The 20,692-nt window shown below is 40.8% G+C and overlaps 1 pseudogene; it reads left to right on the top strand.

Annotated features, from left to right (window-relative positions):
• The first annotated feature begins 19,446 nt into the window (after positions 1–19,446).
• On the top strand, positions 19,447–19,559 carry LOC120362285 (small nucleolar RNA U13; annotated as a pseudogene).
• The last annotated feature ends 1,133 nt before the right edge of the window (positions 19,560–20,692 follow it).

Genomic DNA, 20,692 nt, shown 5'->3' with positions numbered 1-20,692 from the left:
TTCAAAAAATCAATAAATCCAGGAGCTGGTTTTTTGAAAAGATCAACAAAATAGACAGACCACTAGCCAGATTAATAAAAAAGAAAAGAGAGAATAACCAAATTGATGCAAGAAAAAACGATAAAGGGGATATCACTACAGATTCCACAGAAATCCAAACCATCATCAGAGATTATTACAAACAACTCTGTGCACATAAACTAGTAAACCTGGAAGAAATGGATAAATTCCTGGACACCTGCATCCTCCGAAGCCTAAACCAGGAAGAATTCGAAACCCTGAATAGACCAATAACAAGGTCTGAAGTTGAGGCAGCAATTAAGAGCCTACCACCCAAAAAAAGCCCAGGTCCAGGTGGGTTCACAGCCGAATTCTACCAGACATATATAGAGGAGCTGGTACCATTACTTCTGAAACTATTCCAGATAATGCAAAAAGAGGGAATGCTTCCCAAATCATTTTATGAGACAAACATCATCCTGATACCAAAACCCGGCAGAGACTCAACAAGAAAAGAAAACTTCAGGCCCATATCAATGAAGAACATAGATGCAAAGATCTTCAATAAAATACTGGCAAGCTGATTGCAACAGCACATCATAAAGCTTATCCACCATGATCAAGTAGGATTCATCCTGGGGATGCAAGACTGGTTCAACATACGCAAGTCCATAAACGTAATTCACCACATAAAGAAAAGCAAAGACAAAAACCACATGATTATCTCAATTGATGCAGAGAAGGCCTTTGACAAAATTCAACAGCCCTTTATGCTAAAAACCCTCAATAAACTAGGTATTGACGGAACGTATCTCAAAGTAATAAAAGCTATTTAGGACAACCCAACAGCCAATATCATACTGAATGGGCAAAAATTGGAACCGTTCCCTTTGAAATCTGGCACTAGACAAGGATGCCCTCTCTCACCACTCCTATTCAATATGACATTGGAAGTTCTAGCCGGAGTTATCAGGCAAGAAAAAGAAATAAAGGGTATTCATATTGGAAAGGAGGAAATCAAATTGTCTCTATTTGCAGATGACTTGATTGTATATCTAGAAGACCCCATCATCTCAGCCCAAAATCTCCTGAAACTGATAAACAAATTCAGCAATGTCTAAGGATACAAAATCAACAAGCAAAAATCACAAGCATTCCTATACATCAGTAATAGACTTAAAGAGAGCCAAATCAAGAACGAACTGCCATTCACAATTGCCACAAAGAGAATAAAATACCTAGGAATACAACTAACAAGGAATGTAAAGGACCTCTTCAAGGAGAACTACAAGCCACTGCTCAACGAAATAAGAGAGGACATAAACAGATGGAGAAACATTCCATGTTCATGGTTAGGAAGAATCAATATCGTGAAAATGGCCATACTGCCCAAAGTAATTTACAGATTCAATGCTATTCCCATTAAGCTACCAATGACCTTCTTCACAGAACTGGAAAAAAACACCTTAAACTTCATATGGAACCAAAAGAGAGCCCACATAGCCAAGTTAATTCTAAGCAAAAAGAACAAAGCAGGAGGCATCACACTACCGGACTTCAAACTATACTACAAGGCTACAGTAATCAAAACAGCATGGTACTGGTACCAAAACAGAAATATAGACCAATGGAACAGAACAGAGGCCTCAGAGGAAACACAACATATCTACAACCATCTGATCTTCGACAAACCTGACAAAAACAAGCAATGGGGAAAGGATTCCCTTTTTAATAAATGGTGTTGGGAAAACTGGCTTACTATGTGCAGAAAGCAGAAACAGGACCCCTTCCTGACACCTTACACTAAAATTAACTCCAGATGGATTAAAGACTTAAACATAAGACCTAGCACCATAAAAACCCTAGAGGAAATCTGGGAAAACCATTCAGGACATAGGCGTAGGCAAGGACTTCATGACCAAAACACCAAAAGCATTGGCAACAAAAGCCAAAATAGACAAATGGGACCTAATCAAACTCCACATCTTCTGTACTGCAAAAGAAACAATCATTAGAGTGAATCAGCAACCAACAGAATGGGAAAAAATTTTTGCTGTCTACCCATCTGACAAGGGGCTGATATCCAGAATTTACAAAGAACTAAAACAGATCTACAAGAAAAAAAAAACAAACCCATTCAAAAGTGAGCAAAGGATATGAATAGACACTTTACAAAAGAAGACATACAGGAGGCCAACAAACATATGAAAAAATGCTCATCATCACTGGTCATTAGAGAAATGCAAATCAAAACCACATTGAGATACCATCTCACACCAGTTAGAATGGCGATCATTAAAAAATCTGGAGACCACAGATCCTGGAGAGGGTGTGGAGAAATAGGAACACTTTTACACTGTTTGTGGGAGTGTAAATTAGTTCAATCATTGTGAAAGACAGTGTGTTGGTTCCTCAATGACCTAAAAATAGAAATCCCATTTGACCCAGTGATCCCATTACTGGGTATATATCCAAAGGATTATAAATCATTCTACTATAAGGACACATGCACACGAATGTTCATTACAGCACTGTTTACAATAGCAAAGACCTGGAACCAACCCAAATGCCCATCGATGATAGACTGGACAGGGAAAATGTGGTACATATAAACCATGGAATATTACACAGCCATCAAAAAAGATGAGTTCGTGTCCTTTGTAGGGACATGGATGAACCTGGAAACCATCATTCTCAGCAAACTGACACGAGAACAGAAAATCAAACACCGCATGTTCTCACTCATAGGTGGGTGTTGAACATTGAGAACACATGGACATGGGGAGGGGAGCACTACACACTGGGGTCCATTGGGGGGAAAGCGGGGAGGGACGGGGGGGTGGGGAGGTGGGGAGAGATAGCATGGGGGGAAATGACAGATATAGCTGAGGGGAAGGAAGGCCGCAAATCACACTGCCATGTGTGTACCTATGCAATAATCTTGCATGTTCTTCACATGTATCTCAAAACCTAAAATGCAATTAAAAGAAAAATGAGAAAAGATATATTGTATTTACCCAGGCAGCTACAATTTCTGATGCTTCATTCCTTTTTCTCATTCTAAGTCTATATCTGAAATAATTTTTTTTCTGCTCTAAGAATCTTAATATTTTTTGTATTGCAGATTTGTTGGTGATAATTCTTTCAGATTTTGTGTTTGTAAACGCCTTAATTTTGCCTTTGTTTTAAAAAGACATTTAAAAATCAAAGAATTCTAGGTTGCTTTTTTTTTGGTGTTTCATAAATATTCTTGACAGCTTTTCTGGAACAGAGTTAAATTACTAGGAAACAGTTTAATCCATGGGTATCTTGCTTTTATATTTTGTTAGGTGGGACCAAATCGGCATTTAATGTAGTGTTAATTCTTCCTGACTACTGAAACAAGGCTCTCTTTAACACTCTAATCAATGCCCCATCAATTGGAAAGTTTTCATTCTAGCTGTTGGGAAAATTCGCTATTAGAGGGTAGTGTTCTTGCTGATCCTTTGGGGTAGCTCTTTCCTTGTGCTAGGTAAGTTTCTTCACAGGCATGCATTGATCAGTACTTAAGTTGGACCCTCTGCAAGTTTTCTGAGTTCTCTTTCTTTGCATCCTTTTCTCTGGCACTCAGTCCTGAAACTTTCAGCTACCTTAGCTTTCCTAGACTTCCAGCTCCTTCTCTCTTCCTTTCTTTTTCTTTCTTTTCTTTTCTTTTTTCTTTTTCTTTTTTTTTTTTTTTTTTTTTTTTTTTTTTTTTTTGAGATGGAGTTTCATTCTTCTTGCCCAGGCTGGAATGCATTGGTATGATCTCGGCTGACTGCATCTCTGCCTCCCAAGTTCAAGCGATTTTCCTGCCTCAGCCTCCTGAGTAGCTGGGATTGCAGGTGCCCACCACCACACTTCACTAATTTTTGTATTTTTAGTAGAGATGGGGTTTCACCATGTTGGCCAGGCTGGTCTTGAACTACTGATCTCAGGTGATCCACCTGCATCAGCCTCACAAAGTGCTGGGATTACAGGCATAAGCCACATACCCCGCCTTCTTCTGTTTTCTTTACAACGTGACTTAGACATTTACTTTCTCTATAAGGTAAGATAGGGCAGTTAATAGAATCACCTCTTTTTGTTTCCCATCTCTCAGGGACCACTGTCTTATCTTTTCTGATGTCTAATAGCTTGAGAATCATCATTATATATATTTTGTTTCCTTTACAATATTTGTTTTGGGAAGGAAATGTTAATTGTACTTCCTGTTAACTCTATCTAGGCCAGAAGCAGAGGCCAAGTCAAGATACTTTTGAGAGTAAAAGGAGAAAGCTACACTAATAGTTATACCATGAAACAGGCATAAACTGAACTGTCCTCGACAAACTGGGATGTATCTTTATCCTGTATGTGAAGAGCATTACGTGAATTAATTAATCAGTCTTTATAGTAACTTTGTGAAGTAGGAAGTATTAGTTTCATTGACAGATGAGACAAGTGAGGTAGGTAGGAGTTAATTGACTTATCTAATATTTCATAGGCAGGTTGTGAGTGGTAGAGCAGGCATTTGAATTCAGGAACATGGATTGTGAGCCCACCACTATCAATATGTCTCTGTCTCTATCAATATGCAGCTGGGAATGCTTAGCATTAGGTGATAATATGCACAACATCCAGTTTGTAGTAGATCCTGTACCAGCTGTGGGCTCTAGGGGAGTCTCTGAGGGCCAGCTCCCTTCTTGTCTACTTCTCCACTGATTTCATGAACGCTGTGGTCTCTGTTACCTTCTCTCTTCCATCCCCTGTGGTCTGCCTATTTCTCCTGCCAGTTAACTTTAGGACTAGACTCAGCATGGAGTCTTCACATTCTTCTCTGGTCTTGAAACTAGCCTCTGCTGCAGAACCCTGATGAAACCACAGTGGGATGTGCTGTGCCCACTGGGTCGTGGATCTGTGCTTCTAGTGTTAGGACCATGCCCAGTGGATTCTCTGCCAGGCAGCTCTGCCTCACCCTCCACCCAGGCTTGTGTCATGCACGTTACGATGCCAAGTGTATATCACACATGGTCTTGCACCCTAGAATCATCCCCAGAGTGATGAGGCCACCGTGGTGTTGAATGGGTTCAGGAGTCCACACTCCTCACTTGCATTCAGTCCCGTCTTTTCTATCAGTGTACCACGGCAAGGAGAAAAGCCACACCAAGTGGGCTGGTTTAAAACAGCACACTCATTATTCAGCTCATTATGCAGACTTAGGCTCTTTTCCTCCAAGTGTCCCCTTTCCTCCCCACTGTCATGCAGCCCCCCTCATCCCCCACTGCCCATCAGCCTCTCTGGAGGCCACCCACAGAGGTCTCTTCTTTGTTCTCCTATCTGTAGTCAGCCAAGGATATTCCTTTGTTCCCTTATCTTGCCTTGTTCAGGAATATTATCTGTGTTGAGGCCTAATTTGTTTCATCACCTCTTTCACCTCCCTAGGACCTTCACTCCCTGCTTTCTTACCAAGGTCAACCCTCCTCTCCTCTCTCAGGAATTTGCTTCTTATCTATGTAGCAGGGTTGCATTTTATTCTACAAAACCACAAGAAATGCCACATTCTTTTCCTTCTTGAAATCAAGTTTAATATGAAATAGCAGAAAATTCAATCTCTGTTTTTACCTGGGCAGCTTCCACTACTAATCTTCCAATACTAATCTTCCACAGCATCGTGCAAAAGCTCATGATGTCTTTGCAGGATGGCATTTTCAGGGAAGGCTTGACTTGGCTCCAGCCTGGACAGGTTGGCTCCAGCCTGGACAGGTTACTAATTGTAGGCTTATTATCCCAACCTTGATGTTCCTGTGAAGGCAAAACCTGGAGGATTCTGTGCCAAGTTTGAGTGTGGAACTGTGACTCTCAGGGATAAATCACTAACTGTTTAATTCCCAGCCAGCTGCTGGGCTCGGTGGCTCACGCCTGTATTCCCAGCACTTTGGAAGGCTGAGGCGGGTGGATCACGAGGTCAAGAGATCGAGAACATGCTGGTCGACATGGTGAAACCCCGTCTCTACTAAAAATACAAAAAAAATTAGCTGGGCATGGTGGCGCATGCCTGTAATCCCAGCTACTCAGGAGGCTGAGGCAGGAGAATTGCCTGAACCCAGGAGGCGGAGGTCGTGGTGAGCCGAGATCATGCCATTGCACTCCAGCCTGGGTAACAAGAGCGAAACTTCGTCTCAAAAAAAAAAAAAAATTAATTCCCACCCAGCCACTGACAACCACCAGGCATAGACCAGCCTTTGTGGGAACCCCGGAGGACTTCATCTTTGTTGTCTTGTTGGATAAATATCTACCTTCCCTGTCTTAGTAAGTTCAGACTGCTATAACAGAATACCATAGACATGGTGGTTTAAACAACAGTTATTTCTAATAGTTCTGGAGACTGATGTGCACCCCAAATTTCTGAGACAATCTTGGTCAATTTAGAAAGTTTATTTTGCCAAGGTTAAGGACGTGCCCATGACATAGCCTCTGGAGGTCTTGACAACATGTGCCCAAGGTGGCTAGTGTACAGCTTGCTTTTATAGATTTTAGAGAGACATAACACGTCAGTCAATACATGTGGGATTTATACTGGTTCAATCTCAAAGGGCAGGACAACTCAAGGTGAGAGGAATATCTGGATTACCAGAAGGAGTTGTGGAGACCTAGGTTTTATCATGCAGAGGAAGCCTCCAAGTAGCAGGCTTTCGAGAGGATAGACTGAAAATGATTCTTACCAGACTTAAGGTTTGTATCCATGTTAATGCTGGCAGGGTGTGATGAGGCATGTCCGACCCCCAAGTCCTATCATTCCCTGAATGTCTTTCAGGTTAAATTTTAGGAAGCCCTGGCTGAGGAGAGGGTTGATTCAGAAGGTTGGTGGGGGTGGAATCGGGGCCTTGGAGTTTCATTTTTGGTTTACATTGGGAAGTATAAGATCAAGGTCTTGGCAGATTCAGTATTTGGTGAGGATCCTCTGTCTGGTTTGCAGATTGTGGTCTTCTCATCTTTCCCTATTCTCACATCATGGAGAGAAGAGAGGGGGAAAGCAAGCTCTGTCATGTCTTTTTATAAGGGCATTAATTCCATTCATAAGGATTTCACTTCCTGACCTAATTACCTCCCGAGGCCCCACTTTCTAGTGCCATCATATTGTAGGTTAGGATTTCAATACATGAATTTTGGGGGTACAAAGCATTCAGTCCATAGAATCCTGTTAGTTTAAATTGCTTGTTAAAGGCCAAAAAGCTTTCACGTCTTCTCCCTGTCCAGTATAATCCACCATGACATCCTTCAGAGAGGCCAGGCTTTGAGAAACAAATAGCTAGGAGAGATTTTATCTCCTCTGCCTGGCAAGTTTGCTTTCAGCTCTGGGTCACAGAAACACACCTGAGGCAATAACACACAAAGACATGGCTTCTTTTCTGAGCTTGGCAAGGGAAACATAACTTGAAGTAAGAGGGAAAAAGCGCATATTTGTACCTGAATACCCTGGTTTCTGCCAGTTGTTAACTGGCTGACGTTGGACATCTAAAAACTGAAACTCATGGAAACATCTGCTGTCTCAACTTCTTAGGGTTGTTTTGAACATTAAATAAGTTAATAGTGTGAAAACTGCTTTGAACAACATTATACAAGCGTTAGATATTATTAGTGTCAGCTAATAGTGCTGCTTGTGACATTTTGTCTCTGCTGTTTATTTCATACAGTGCAGTTGCATCTTACTTGGAGCTTCCACAGTTAGCACTTAGAGTGAATATTGGGTTGGTGCAAAAACAGTTGAGATTTTTGCCATTACAAGTATAGGCACAGTAGCAATTGCTTTTGCACCAACCTAATAGCTTCTGTATGCAGAATTACCTGTAAATTCCTTTGGAGACCAGCTATCATATTTCTTGCTGTGTCTAACTCAGGCAGTTTTCCTCGCAGCATTAAATTCACTTGTGTTATCTTGGGTTGATCTCCCAATGATGGTGTTGCTTACAGATAGATTTACACCTCTCCTTTCAGAGTCAATCTGGAGCAGGTCTTCATTTAGTGAAAAACTGCAGAATCATCCACATTGCTTATTTTTTTCCTTCTCTCTCTCTCTGTTGAGTATCTATAGTGGAAATTTTATAAGTTAAACATGAATGAACTCTAACTTCCAGGTTCCTTAAAGTCCATCCCATCCTAAGTCTACATGAATGTGAAATTGACATCCCTTTCTATTTGAGGGGCCTTCATGATGCCATTGTTCAGACAGGGCAGAGAACGAGAAGTTCAGAGATTTCTCTGGACTCCCGCCATTGCTATCCTCATGATGTTCCCAAAGGCAGGTCATTTTCCTCTTCTCTTAGGAAATAGTAGTAATTGTCTAACTTCACTTAAGTCTCCTCTCTCCTTTGTCCTAATCCTTGGTGGATACAATGAGTACTTTACGCGGGCAGTAGGGTGTCTGTATTATGATTCTAGGGGATGTTTTTCATCCCTGCCAAGCAATATTCAACTGTATGTGGCTGCTGAGCTTCACCTGTAGTTGCTGTTTGTATCAAGATATAGTCTTCTCAATCAGGAGCAGTAGGTCATGCCTGTAGTCCCAACACTTCAGGAGACTGAGGCAGGAGGATCATTTGAGCCCAGGAGTTTGAGACCGGTTTAGGGAGTATGAGGGAGACTTTATCTCTACAAAGTAAAGTAATTAGCCAGATGTGGTATCACATGCCTGTAGTACCAGCTACTCAGAAGGCTGAGCTGGGAGGATTGCTTGTGCCTGGAAGGTCAAGGCTGCAGTGGGCCACAATCACACCCCTTCACTCTAGCCTAGGCAACCAAATGAGACCCTACCTTTAAAAGAGAAGGAAAAAATGGTATACTCCTCTGAAAGAGATGACGCAGGCAAATGTTAGCCACATACACTTGAACATGGGAAAAATCAAAACTGAGACAACTCCACCCTGGACCACGTACTTCCACGTTTTGTTTTTCTCCCATCTCTGTCATTAATCAACTAGGTGGTCCCAGGTGAGCCCCATCCCTTCTCTGAGGCTCAGTTTTCTTACCTGTGAAATGGGGAGTTGCGCATAATGACTTCCCAGTTCTGTCATCCCAAACTCTCTGATACCACTTGATCAGTGTAAACTCTTCCTTGAAACCTTTCTATGACTGGAATGGCTTTGGGGAATGAACTGCAGAATGGTATTGTTTCTTAGGAAAGTTACCTGGTAGAGGCAGTGTAGTAATTTTAGTTTCCTTTGAGGGGACCACTTCTGTTGTAATCTTCACAAATGTTATGGGTAGGGTTGAATCCACCACCTTAGCTCCAAGAACCAATCCATCCTCTTTGTCACTGTGATGAGTTCATGCGTAGGCATGTGACCCAAGATACTTTAATGGGAGTCACTCCTGAAAGTTTTGATGAGAACTATTAGAAAAGAGTCATTATCTTTTCTTCAGTGTTGGTAAACTGGTAAGCATATAGTTGCTAATGACCATCCTTGACATAACATGGAGAGTATGTCCAAGAAATGGGGCTGATAAACACACACATAGATACAGAGAAACAAGCACACAAAAACAGAGAGAGAGTATTCTGATGACATTGTTGAGTCCCTTAATCCTGGCCTTTCCTTTTGGGCTGTATAGTAACAAGAGTCACTTAATATTCTTTCTGCTTAAACCATCTTGACTTAGGATTCTGCTATCTACAACTGAATGATGCCTGCCTAACACGGGTGATGTTTCCATTGCAATGTTAGGCAGAATAATTTGCTTGCCTCTAGATGCTGTGAATAGAGGCTTAGAAATGATAGAAGGAGGCTGGTCGCAGTGGGTCACACCTGTAATTCCAACACTTTGGGAGGCTGAGGTGGGCAGATTACAAGTGCAGGAGTTCAAGACCAGCCTGGCCAATATGGTGAAACCCCATCTCTACGAAAAATACAAAAATTAGCTGGGCAATGTGGTGCGTACCTGTAGTCCCAGCTACTCAGGAGCCTGAGGCAGGAGAATCGCTTGAACACGGGAGGTGGAGGTTGCAGTGAGCTGAGATCGTGCCACTAACTCCAGCCTAGGTGACAGAACAAGACTCCATCTCAATTTAAAAAAGAAAAAAAAAGATAAGAAATGAGAAAAGGAGGTAGAATCTCAGAAGAGCTTGAGAAAGAGAAAGAACCTACAATGTGCTGGGCACCACACTGCACTTTTTAGGTTTTTTTTCTGCATTTAATTCCATTTATCTATGAGAAATGTGCTGTTTCATTATGCCCATTTTTCAGAGAAGGAAACTGGAGACTAAACAGATTAAGGACTTGCCTGAGGTCACACAATTGGTGGCAAAGCATAGGTTTATAACCAGACTCATTCTTCTGAGCTTCAGCTCTTGACTGTTGAACTATAGTTCCATGGTGAATTTTTCCCCTAATTTCCTGCCCAGCTTGCCACATAGCTGCAGTCGAGCTATAATGTGAATCAAGTCCTGCTGGACCCCAATGCATGTGTAAGGGAGATGGTGGAGAGGTGTAGACAGTGGTGATCTTGAAGTGGGAAAATGCTGTGGTTATAACAAAAGCCCGGAAGGTGATTACCCTCCATGCCCCACTCCACCCCACCCAAGCCAGAAAAACAAAAAAAAGATTATCCAAAGAAAATTAATTTTTAAAAGAGATACTTTTTTGCAACTTTAACAGAATTGTGATCTATTTATGCAGTTTTAAACTGTCAAATAATTTAGCAATACATTTCGAAATGAGAATATATGACATATAACCATATCAACTTTTTATGAAACATATTGCAATTTATTAGTTATCAATGCAGTGTTTCAGCATATCTTTTTGTGAAATCAAATATATCATTTTAATATTTCACATGCAATATACATTAACTCACAGGATGCTGAGGCTTCCTCTGAGAATTTCTATCATTTCCTTCTTTTCCTTTTTTCTTCTCTGCTTCATCTGCTGTGCTTTATCTTTATGTGCTCCCTTCATTTGACTGTACAGGAAAGGTCTGTGAAGGGAGTCTAGTTTTAAACCTCAGCCCTGCCACCTATTATGTGGCCTTAGACAAGTATTTAATCTGTTTTTGTTTTCCCTCCAGTTTCCTTCCCTGAAAAATGGGCATAATAAAAATAGTACCTTTCTCATAGAGTTACGGAATTAAATGTGAAATGTGATCTGCTGCACATTATTTCTTTTATTTTTTCATTTTATGGTTCCTGGCACATAGTAGGTACTCAATAAATTCTGTTAAGTGAATGCATTATAAAATAATTCAGTTTATTGCATTATAAATAATAACAAAGTATAAGTAATTTTAAAATTAACCTTATAAATTGAAGTTAATATATATCTTGAGAATTGCTTAATTTCTTAGTGCACAGCTTGAATGAATCGTCACAAATTAAATGCACCCACATAATGAGCACTCAGATCAAGAAATAAACTGTTAATAGCTTTCCAGTAGCCCTGAGTTTTCTTTTTTCCGGTTCACTACAATTTTGACTTGTACTTCATTCATCAATTTTGCTTGGTTTTGAACCTAATATAAATGAACCCATACAGTATACTTTCTTTCATTTCAAGCTTTTAAAAAAGTTAACATCATTTTTGAAACTTATTTATATAATTTATTATAGCGGTAATTCTTTGCTTTTCATTGCTATATAGAATTATATTTAATGATACACCACAATTTACTCATCCATTCTACTGCTGATGGACATTTGGGTGTGTAAAGGTTTTTTTTCTACTTAAGTATGCCACTATGAACATTTTTGTTTCTTGCTAAACAAACAATCCTATCAAAAAGTAAGCTAATGACGTGAACAGACAAATCTTAAAAGAAGATACACTAATGGCTAACAAACACATGAAAAAATACGTGACATCACTAGTGATCAGGGAAACGCAGGTTAAAACCACAATGTGATACACCTTACTGCCAGAAGAATGGCCAAAAAAATAAAAAACTAATACATGATGTGAATGTGGTGAAAAGGGAACACTTCTCCACTACTGGTGAGAATGTAAACTAGTACAGCCACACCACAGTGGAAAACAGTGTTAAGATCCCTTAAAGAACTAAAAGTAGGCCTACCATTTGATCCTACAGTCCCACTACTGGATATCTACCCAGAGGAAAAAAAGTCATTGTACAAAAAAATATACTTGCATAGGCAAGTTTATAGCAGCACAATTCACAATTGCAAAAATGTGGAACTAGCCCAAATATCAATGAATATATAAAGAAACTGGTGTATACATATATATATATATATATATATATATATATATATATATATATACACACACACACACACACACAATGGAATACTATTCAGCCCTAAAAAGGAATGAATTAATGGCATTCACAGCAACCTGTAATTGGAGACTATTATTCTAAGTGGAGTTAACTCAGAAATGGAAAGCCAAACATTGCTTGTTCTCACTCATAAGTGGGGGCTCATCTATGAGGATGCAAAGGCTTTAGGATGATACAGTGGGCTTTGGGGACTCAGAGGGAAAGGGTGAGAAGTGGGTGAGGGATAAGACTACAAAGTGGGTTTAGCGTATACTGCTCAGGTGATGGACACCAATATCTCACAAGTCACCACTACAGAACTTACTCATGTAACCAAATACCACCTATTCCCCAAAAACCTATGGGAATAAAAAGTTTAAAGAAAAAGAACATTTTTGTACATGTTTATTGGGACCCGGAGGCATGCATTTGTTGGGCTTACGCCTAGGAGTAGAATTTTTGGTTCACTGGGCATGTGTATTTTCAATTTTGGTAGATATTGTTAAATAGTTTTTGAAGTAGTTATACCTATTCATACTGTAAATACTCTACCATAATCCACTCCATGTTTATACTAATTTGTATTGTCAATACTCCACCTAAAATCCATTTCATAGTGTCAGTGGAAGACCACCAGGAAGACACTTATAGTAGAAAATGAACAAAATTAGTTTCATTAACAAAGAGGAGCACACACAGTGGGGATGGCGAGATGACTCAAGAAAAGGGTGTTGGGAAGAATTAGGAGATTTGAGCTTCTGTTAGGTGGTTTTGGGAGAATTCATGGAAACTGGGTGTTGCTCTTAATTGGATACTGTCAGGAAGCCAGGTTAATTCTATGACTGAATTGCTTAATCATTTCTATACAGAAAGCAGGAAGAATGGAATGAGGCTAAACTGGAATTTGAATAGAAACAGCATTGACTCACAGAAGTCAATGTATTAATTTCCTGTGGCTGCTGTAGCCAAGTATTGAAAACTGGTGTCTTAAAGCAAGAGAAATTTAGTTTATTTTCTCACAATTTTGCAGACTGCAAGTCTGAAATTAAGGTGTTGGCAGGGCTAGTTCCATTTTGGAAGCACTGAAGAAGAATCTATTCCATGCCCTTCTCCTGGCTTCAGGTGGTGGCTGGCAATCCTTGGCTCTCCTTGGCTTGTGGCCGCGTCACTCCAGTATCTTCCCCTGTTGTCCTGTGATGTGCTCCCTGTGTCTGTCTCTGTCTCCAGTCAATTTCTTATATGAACAATAGCCATCCTGGAGTAGGGCCCACACTAATGACCTCCTCTTAACTTGATTGTCTCTTCAAAAACACCCTATTTTCAAATAAGGCACATGAACAGGTACTGGCGATTAAGAAAGACATTAACTTATTTCTTGAAGGGATAGGATCCAACCCAGAACAGCAGAAATATAGGGTGTTTGGTTGCTTTTGTAACTTGAATAGTGTTCTTAGTTTCGTCTGTGTTCAGATGTGATTACGGAGTGGTCTTATTATCGGGTGTAACAGAAAATATGTTCAACAGAAGACTACTATGGCCTAGCTTCCCATTTTCGGGGTGGCTTTTCTCCTCCTCAGTAGCCTCCACTCTTGGTATTGTCAAGCTTGTTAATTTCAGTCATTCTGGTCAGTGTGAACTGACATCTTATTGTAGTTGTAATTTATATTTGCTTGATGACAGTTAGATTCAGCACCTTTTAGGATTGGGGGGTGGTGTTTGGATATGCTCCTTAATAAAGTGTTTGTTCAAGTCTATTGCCATTTCTTTCTTAGGCTGCCTGTCCTTTTCTTATTGAATTTCTAAAAATTTTAATATATTCTGAATACAAGTTGTTAGGTATATAGTATTGGTACTATCTTCTGCTAAACCATGGCCTCCTTCTCTATCTGTTTATATGAACCAGAGGGATGAGAACATTCCATCAATGGTATGTTTTTACTTTCATCCATGTATCAGATATTGTATAGACACAGGCATAGGCCATGTTTGATTACCATGAACTCCCTGACCTCATCTCCCACTTCTCTCCCCTGGTGTACCCTGCTCCAGCTGCACTTACTGCTGCCTTTGTCTGGAATGTTCTTTCCTTAGATAACCTCATGACTTGCACACCTTCCCACCTCTTCTTAATGAGGACTTCCAGTGCACATTTTAATAATTGCATGCTCCATGCCTTACTTATGCCTAGAAATCTCTGTCCATCTTTCCTGCCTTTTCTCATATCATTCCTTGGCATCTGACATATGACAAGTATGTGTGTACTGTCCATCTCCTGAGAGCATGTGGGCTCCATGAGGACAGGTTTTGTTTGTTTGGTTGATTTCCTGCTGTATGCCTAGTACTTAGAACAATGCCTGCATATAGAGCTGACCAATGAATATCTACTGAATAAACAAATGAATGAAGGAAGGAAGGAGTGATTGAAATAAACATGTAGGAATGGATCTGTGCTGCCCATATGTTGCTGATCTAATGTGCGACTCATGGTTCAATACAGAATTTATAGAAACTACTTGGTAGCTTTTGTGTGATATTCACTGAGTCTGGTGATGATAGGATTATACTCTGAGATTTAAGCTTTAAAACAAACATATAATGGGTTTTAACAACTGCAAGAGAATAGATAGCTCCTAGGCTGCAGATCATCTCAGCAATCTGAGGTCAAATGAATAAACATATCTAATGAAAAAGATGTTGGTCAAAGGAATTTTAATCTGTCCACGAAAGCAAAGTGAAAGGAGACTCTTGGAGGCAGTTTTTGGCACCATTCATGCAGACTCTGCCCAAGAGAAAGGGGCACTGCCAGTCCACTTGGAGGATTCTGAACCCATTGGCAAGGGCAGCCCTCCTGGAGCTGGTTGAAGGCAGTAGGGTCAGTTGGCACTGGTTCCTTGGTGAAGCCATCTTTGGGGTATGTTGGCTGCATTAGGTTATCTTGTGCGAGGCTTGTAGAACTCCAACACTTTCTAATTCCACTAAACTTTCAGGTAAAATTGGTTTGGCCCTCCTTATAATTCAAGCTCTGGGAAGACAGTAGACTCATTGGGAGAGTTTTTAAAAGTTTCTATGCTAGTCATTTATCATTTTATGTTAATAAAATTGATATTGAAGTTTTATAACAAGTCTCATGAGGTCGAGTAATGTGATTCCACATCTACGAAAAGGAATGGATGTTGGTGTGCTGGAAAAGTCAGCTTTTAGAACTCCTAAGACTAAGGTCTCAGCCCCTGGGGCTGGTAAAATCATCAGAGGAATGAATTTTACTTCATGAAGAATTTTGACACATAGACTACCAGTTTCTTGGTGGTTGACCTGCACTTGCACTGGGGAGCCTATGGCCATGTTTCCAGGAGTTTCCTTTGTGTGGAACATCTGATTTATAGCTCTGCTCCCATCAGACTTCCTTGCTTGTGAGCTGTTGCTAATTTAAGAGTTTTACCTCTTTCAGTCTTAGGTATCATCAGGCATGTCACACTTTCTGTAGATTTGCCTTTTGTAGCTAGGGAAGCTGTAAAATATTTAGGCCTTAGGTCTATTAAAGACTCACCAATGACCCCATGTAATATTTTTAATTTGTTCTTTGACAACTTTATGTTGAGATTTCTAATTTTGTTATCAGATGCAAGGACAGAAATGGTACCTGTTAGGTAAAGTCTAAACTGGAATCTATGTCATCGAGCCACCACATTTAATTACCAATGTCCATGGTTCCTGATTCTATTTTTTTTACACCCCCTTGAAATCAGCTCAATGCTGGCATTTTCTCATACTGCATAGCTGGGAATTCTAGGATTTTTTTTTTTCTTGCCTTCTGTGTATTTCTATATAACAAGCTGTGGTCAAGGCATCTTGCTATGTGACCAAGATGGGGAAAATGGACTGAGATAAACAAGTTCTACAATATTTGGGTAGTAAGACCATCATATACTGCAATTTTTGGGTGATGAGAACTCAGCAATGCACTTAATATACTACTTAGGGGAGGTAAATACCTTGCTCAATCAACTTAATGGAAGAACTGAACATCCAAAGATTGTAACTACCATTTGGGGACTTCTTAACACTTGACTTCATTTAAAGAAGTTATTCAGTAAGAAGCCTGATGTTGCCACCATGTTTATACACAGTTTTTAAGGCAGGCATAGAGAGGGTTATGTTTTGTTTAATAGTCTCTTTAGAAAACAAAGAGGTAGCATATCATTTAGAATGCCTTCAGCTGCCAGAAACAAAATACCCAAGTAATAGTGGGTTAAATAATAAAGGTATTTAAATATCTAACATAACAAGAAGTTAGTTTAACAGTTCAGGGAGATAAGAGGGGAATTCACCGTCTCTAAGATTATTTTTTGGCCTTTACTTCGTGGGGATAAATGGTTGTCACAGCTCAAGCATCGAGTCCTGCATCCCAAGCAGAAAGGCAGGGAAAGAAAAACACTTTCTTTCTGAGGCTCTGTTGTTTCGTTTTCATGAGGAAGCTTCCCATCAGGCTTCTCTCCCCATGTCCCAGTGGACGTGGTTTGGTTGTGTGCCCACTCCTAGGCCAACTGCTGGAAAAGCAGGAAGGAATTATGGCAGTGGTTTAGGTCATCTTGAAGCTGTGTAGGGGTCTGATGCCTTCCCTGGGGTGACACGATGCCTGCTCTCTATTTCAGCAATATGGGGTATACTAGAGGGGTGAGTGAACGCAAAAATGTCTTCCGAAAATATATTTTAATAAATTATATGAATAATTTTTTAAAAAAATTAGCCTTAAATGTGTAGAGATAAATGAATTCCTTATGGGGAAGAGAGGGAGGAGCAGGTGGGTTTGATGTTCGGATGGGCAGGTATCCAGGTATCCAGGTAGAAACTTGGCATCAGTTTACCTGTCTCTAGGAAGTTCCTGTCCTATTTTCTCCAGTTACTCTGCATCTGGGATATAGAATCTGCTGAAACATCAACCTCTGTGAACCACATAGCATGTCTTGTCACTTGTCACAGATGGCTGCCCCTTGCCGTCCTGCCAGCCACCAAACTTGAACCATTCAGTGCAGCCACTGCCTGTTGTTTCCTGTTATGTTGTTAAGGTATGGACTGCCAAGTTCTAAAAGCATCCCCTGACTCCATCCAGAGTGGCATCTGCATGCAAAAGCAATGCCCAGGGACTGCCAGGCTGAAATCATTTCTGCAGAGTTAAACTGGAGCATTAAGTAGCAAGTGGAATTTGACAGAAGGGAGGAACAACCACACTTTCTGTAAGAACATGAAAAAAAGATCACGGTTATTAGATAAGCTGGGGAAAGAACAAAATTATACAGGGTTGAAGAAAAGTCTTTGCCTAGAGTGGCTGAAAAACAGAGACCTTACAGATGGGGTAGGGTTGCATTGGAGGCAGAGCGAGGTCAACAATAATGAGAGAGAATAAAGGAAGGAAGGCATGGCCAACTTGCAAAAATTTGGCTCTGTTGTCTACTCTGTGAAAGCACTTGGCAACAACACCTTTGAAATGAAGGTGTTGGTGTGAAGATCCAACGAGATGCATTCTCTGAGTCTGGAGCCATTTCTAAAGAAGCTAAATACAAATGAAGCAATTAATTGAGACACGTTGTATAAAAAAATCAGTTTAATACCAGATGGAAGGAGTCATGTCTGCAATCTTAGTGGAAAGGGCATTATTTATCGAGCATTGACCTTCTAGTGTGAGCACGGTGCATTTATTATCTCATTTAATTCTTATGATCGCCAGCTGAGGCAGGTGCTTTCATTATCTTCATTTGACAGATCGGGGGGATTGTAGCTTAAAAGGCTTAACTCATAAGTGGAAAGGTCAGGGTATAGACTGAAGCTATGTGATTTCAAAATCTATGTTCCTAACCTCGGTTCTGTACTGCTGGCCCAAATTAAAAACAGTGAAGTGTGATACAAGGAAATTATAACTCTGATTGGATGAACCGAATACTAGGCTTTATCTGTTCTTCAGAGATAAGATGATGATGTGGATTTAGGAACATGTATTATGGAGTCTTTCTATTGTAAGTGACAGATCCCAAGTCTAAAGTGGTTCTTAAAGAAAAAAAAAAAAGGAGGACACTATTGATACTGATTTCTATGGTTAGCTAAATAAAGGCACCCCAAAATGTCCACATCCTGATCCTCCCAACCCATGAATATGCACATCCTAATCCCCAGAAACCATGAATATCCACATCCTAATACCTGGAACCCATGAATATGTTGTCTTATATGGCAAAAGGGGCTTTGTAGATGCGATTAAGTGAAAGATCCTGAAATGGCAGAGATGATCCTGGAATATCTGGGTGGTCCCATCATAACCACAAGGATCCTTATAAAGGAAAGAGGAAGATTTGGCTACAAAAGTAGGAGACATGAAGATGGAAGCAAGAGGTTGGAGCAGTGTTAGGAAGAGCCCCGAGCCAAGGAATGTAGGTAGGCTCCAGAAGCTGGAAAAGGCAAAGGAACAGCATTTGTCCTAGAGTCTTCAGAAGGAACACAGCTCTGCCAACATCTTGATTTTGGACTTCTGATATCCAGAACTGTAAGAACACATTTGTGTTGTTTTAAGGTATCCTTAACACTGTCATGATAATTTGTTATAGCAGCAAAAGGGAACTAATACAACTCCAGTACCTGAAAAGTCCAGGGCAGCAATGGCTTCAGGCTTGACTGTGTCTAATGAGACTCTAATGGGGTGACCTTACCTTAACTGTGCTTTGTTTTGCAATGCCCTTATTTCCTGATGGGCTTTCTTTGGGTTGAGTGCAAGCTGACAGCAGTAGCCGCAGCCTTCTGCCTCACCGCTATAGCAATCCCACTAGAACAAACAGCATCCTTTTCCTTATAATGTCTCCAAATGTCTCAGGGCTGACCTGCATGCGCCTGGCTTGTACTCTGAATGATCCGTGTTTCTTATCAGCCAGATTGCGTCACTAACTGTGTCTCAAGGTAGGGAAAGGGGTCGGCCCTACCTGAACCTCCCTGACTCTTAAGGCAGAGCGGTGCTTTGTAAAGAAAAGACCAGCTGGGCTGGCAAACGCAACAGATGCCAACCAAAGTGTGTGAAGCAGGTGCATTGGGACTTTAACTATTGCTGGTTCTAAGGAAAGCCAGAGAGACAGAAATAGAGGATTCTGTCTCACCAGCAGAGACAGTTAAAAAAAAACCAAAAAACTCTTCCCCTCCATCCTTTTGTGGTTCCTAAGTGTGATGTTTGGGTTTTCATACTCATGTGTGAAAAGTGCCTCCCTCAAGCCTTATTATGATGTGGCAGGCAGATTACCCTTAACCATCTGACGAAAAGAAAAGGAAAAACAAAAACTGGGAAATCAATTACAGGCAGCGGTTTTGGGTTGAATTCAAAGTCTTGTTGTGATCTGATGGAGAAAGACAGGTGTGAAAGGGACAGAAAGATGAAAAGGAAGGCTCCCTTGCTTGTTGGATGGGAGAAACAAGAGGACCATGAGAACGATCCCTTTGGAAACATGTGACCTGATGACACCTCCAGACCCTGAGCTCCAGCCCAGGTGGGCCTGGCTGTTTGCCAAGAATGGACTCCGCAAAGCAGTCTTTACACTCCAGTCGAGCTGAGTCTGCTCCATGAGTCTCTGCATACTACTGGAAACCCCTGTGGAGAGTTCCAGCCTTTGGAAGGCCCTCATTGAGGCTGAGATTGAGCAGTGCTCATCTTCTAGGCCACCACCCTTCACCCTTGACATTGATCTTCATAAGTGAGCAAAGAGGCAGATGATATGGTGGCACCATGGCAGGTACACCCAGAGCCAGTCCATCTAGAGTATTGTTCCATGTGGCTCACAGAAGGAGCCTCAAGTTTCTGCTTCTGTTATGCTTGTCCCTGAGTAAGGGTATCTTTTGGTGCTTATAAGTCTCTCTTTTGGTGCTTATAACTGAAAAGGATGGATAGATAAGGGATGGATAGTAAGGGCATCTTATGGTACTTATAACACTCTCTTTTGGTGCTTATAACTGACAGGATGGATAGACACTTTAGCTCCTGTTAGAAAACCAAGTCACGTTTTCCTGATCCCTTAGAAGTATGAGTCAGATCATGCCATCCTGTGTTCAGAGCTGCCTGATAGTTCTTTAGTTCTCTGAGTCAAGGCCAAGTCCTAATAAAGTTTATATCATCTCACATCAGGGTGCCCTCTGTTGACTGACACACTTACCTGATAGTCTTACCTTCAGGTGCTACATGACAGCCACCCTGGTCTCTTTATTTACTTTATTGTCTGTTTGTTCCTGCTTCCTACTATCAGAAAACCTTTGTGAAGCCAGGAATTTTTGTCTGTCTTTTTTATTGCTGAGTTCTAAGCATCAAGAGGAATACCTGTGTATAATAGGTGCTCTGTAAGTAAGCATCAGCTGAGTTGAGGTGATGAATTAACTCGTGTGTGTGTGCATGCATCCATGC

This window comes from Saimiri boliviensis, chromosome 1 (assembly GCF_048565385.1).
Source record: "Saimiri boliviensis isolate mSaiBol1 chromosome 1, mSaiBol1.pri, whole genome shotgun sequence".
In the NCBI taxonomy this organism is placed as follows: Eukaryota; Metazoa; Chordata; class Mammalia; order Primates; family Cebidae; genus Saimiri; species Saimiri boliviensis.
Note: the sequence above shows the minus strand (reverse complement) of the source record. Positions and strands in the feature narration are given on the sequence as shown.